The sequence below is a fragment of the Alosa alosa genome, chromosome 13, assembly GCF_017589495.1.
Source record: "Alosa alosa isolate M-15738 ecotype Scorff River chromosome 13, AALO_Geno_1.1, whole genome shotgun sequence".
Lineage (NCBI taxonomy): Eukaryota > Metazoa > Chordata > Actinopteri > Clupeiformes > Clupeidae > Alosa > Alosa alosa.
Window position 1 is genome coordinate 90,001 of NC_063201.1, and position 3,576 is coordinate 93,576.

General features: G+C 43.1%; 1 pseudogene; it reads left to right on the forward strand.

The window, feature by feature from the left end:
* Positions 1 to 3,074, forward strand: part of LOC125305418 — a 60,487-nt pseudogene extending 57,413 nt beyond the window's left edge.
* Positions 3,075 to 3,576: the final 502 nt, after the last annotated feature.

Sequence of the window (3,576 nt, forward strand, 5' to 3'; positions counted from 1 at the left end):
GTGCCACACCCTCTGGCTTCATATTAATGTTTTTATTAATGATGGTGTTTCAGTCTGGGCTGAAACAATATAATGAATAGAAACATTGATATGGAGCCAGAGTGTGCGGTGCTTAAACTCAAAGTAGTGCCATGAACACATATCTGTACATTTGAATCTGTATGTTTGGCAGGTGCTTTAGTCCTGAGCGACAGGATTGTACAGGGAAGTATGTGCACTTCCTGGGTGCAAATTCAGACCAGAGGAGATGAGTTGCAATGTAGCTGCAAGAGAGCATGAAATCCCAATGAAATTCAAATTGACTACTGAATTACAGGCAAAATAAACCGTTGGTGGCATGGAATTTAAAAAAAATATGTCAACTTTTGAGCTGAGTGACAAGCAAATGGCTGTATGTCTTAATCCGGCTTCACACTGACCTCCCTCTCCTCTCTCCTCTCCTCTTCCCCACTTTAGTGCCGAGGGCAGCCATGTGTCGGGTCAGAGTAACGGCCGGGACCCCCAGGCGCTGGCCAAGGCTGTGCAGATCCACCATGACACCCTGAGGACCATGTACTTTGCCTGAGCAAGTGCACACACACACACACACTTACAGAACATGAATACACGCATACATACATATGTTCATACCTTAATGCATACCTGCATACATATATGCATACATACCACATTTGGTGGTACACACCTTTCTTCATACCCACCTACACACACACACACACACACACACACACACACACACACCTACCAATCTGTGCATCCCAGAGGGTCCACATAAAGAGCCGGCCGGTGGAGCCTGACCCGGGCAGTTTGGACCCACCCACTGTGTGGAAGAGAAGAAGTGGAAGGTTACTGAGAGTGACAGAACAGAGAAGAGAGGAACAGAAAGCTGTGTGTGTGTGTGTGTATATGTGTGTGTGTATATGTGTGTGTATATGTGTGTGTGTGTGTGTGTGTGTGTGTGTGTGTGTGTGTGTGAAGAGAGTGATTGGCAGGCCAGTGGTGAAGAGCTCCTCCCCGCTCCTCCTCCTCCCCCCAAAAGTACAAGAACAGAACTCTGCACTTATATGCAATATCAAACCAGCCAACTTGCTTCTATGACCTTATCCCCCCCTATCTCTCATCTCCTCATCTCCTTCACACAAAACACCTCTCCATCCCTACCCACAGAGGGCAAAAACACCTCTCCATCCCTACCCACAGAGGGCAAAAACACCTCTCCATCCCTACTCAGAGGGCAAAAACACCTCTCCATCCCTACTCAGAGGGGAGAAATGTGTTTGTGTTGCTCCCCTGCTCTCCAGTGTGTGTCTCTCTCTCTCTCTCTCTCTCTCTCTCTCTCTCTCTCTCTCTCTCTCTCTCTCTCTCTCTCTCTCTCCATGTCATGCCTCTTACCTCAAGTTTTATCCACTGCACTTTTCTCCATTATTATCTTCCTTTGTTTTATCTGCTCTTTCCAAATGCAGTGTAGGGAGTTGAACGAAAGGAAGGATTAGTCAACAATAAGTTGGTATTGTTGCAAAGCTGGAGAGACTGTTTCTCCGATTGTGTGAATGAAGGAGAGTGTACGTTTGTGTGTGTATATTTTCACATACTCTAGTGTTCAGTAACACATTTTTATTTTATCCTACCTTTTTTGTAGCCAATGGTGACTTAACAACTTGTAATTGTGTCAATTATGTGTAAATTGTGTCTGAAGTGATGATAAAAAAATTTTTTGACGTGTCAGCTCAATGGCACTTAGTCCCATAATATTACAGCTCCCAACTGGGTGTTGGTCATTTTTAAATGTAACCTCATCATCCTGAATGATCTCGACCTTTGATAGCCTGGGCCTTAATAGAGCTATCAGAAAGCTTTCATGCGGAACTGCAAAGGCATCCCCATGTTACCGTCTTTCCACTTTGTATCCGAGTTATGAGTTTTTTTTTCTCTGGCAGTATTTATGTGTGTGGCTGACTTTTGATTTCAACAGCAGCTTTTCTTTTCTCTGATTTTCTCACCTGTTCGTCATTTTTGGTTTATTCAAATTATGGTGTCAGTGGCAAGATAATTTTGTCTGATCGATCATGTTGTTGCTATGTTTTAGTGCAATAATGCATTGACAGGAAAGTGACCTCTTCCTGACTGGAAGGTGTTGTGCTTGGAGCAAGGGGAAGTGTAGCCGATGTGTGCTGCTTTTTCGGGTGGAATATTCCAGAAAACTTAAATCCGAGTTTGATTCTAATTGAAAGGGAACGTAAAACCATGTAGTTTGTAATAATTGCTAAAACAAGTTATATTTTGATATGACACTTTTTTCCCCTTCTATTTTGAATGAAATCGCATGACCGATAAACTTTTAAGATATTGCTATTGTGCATGATTGTTATTGGGGAGGGATGTTATTAAGTGCCTGGTTTTGGAGACAATAGATTTTTTGGATGTTGGATGGTTAGAGGGTGAAGTGAAGCGGTGTCATGCAAATATAAAAACTGAAGTCAAGAAGACAGTGTCAAGAGGCACAGTTGCTCGTCTACTTGCCTTTCTGTTTTTTTCTTAGCCATTTTTGGTTTTGATAACCTTGAAATCAGCACTGATGCAGCAACCATTCATTCTTTTGAAAGGGGTGTGTATAGTCTCCTCCCTTTTAGCCATTGAGATTATGTTCTTAAGTCTGCCTGCCATGCAGTCTCAACTGTCTCTTGTAGATCTCCTGGTGATTCAAACTGTCTTTAAACCTAGACAGACAGACAGGAGACTGAGAGGCCTGGGGTTGAGCACGAGGCCTTCAATACTCCTCAAGCGGTTGAGCACAAGGCCTTTAATACTCCTCAAGCGGTTCAGCACGAGGCCTTTAATACTCCTCAAGCGGTTGAGCACGAGGCCTTTAATACTCCTCAAGCGGTTCAGCTCGATGTCTCCCTCTGTCTGGCTCTCCCATTGATTCTAGTGTTTCTCAGTGATCTGCATATCACACATTTTTGTTATTATATGTTTTTTTTTTTTTTTAAAGAAAACAGGATTGAGCTGCTAATTGAGAAACGTAAAGCTTCAGGGTGTCAACAGACGAGAAAAATAAAAAGTATTTGACCCCACACCAGTCAGCCTAAATAAAATGTGATCTCTCTCTCACACTTCAGTGCTTAGGGCACATGTATTCACTGTTGGCCAGTAGAGGGCAGTGTGGAGACTTACTTGAAAATGGGGAGCACTATGGGTGACCATAAGTTTCTTTCATGTACATGGTTATTTTGTAGAGTGAGTGCCTTGCTCTCTTGTCCCACGGCCCTGCAAACCCAGTCTGGGGCAAAGAAGAATGACAATAAACTGCACTAAACGCTGTACATGACATGTGTGTCGATCTGGACACAGGTCTGGTGCTATGAAGCGTGGCCTTAGGGTCGCCTTCACAAGAATAAGACTGGTGTCTATTGAGGCTGGGGTGATGACTACATCTCTGTGTTATCTCTCTTAAAGTCACCTTTCCTCCTTTATACTGTGTGTGTTTCCTTTGGAGATAAACTACAGTTGGGGATAACCTTAAATAAAGCTGCGTATATATAGTATAGTAGAAGTGTACTATATATATACAGCATT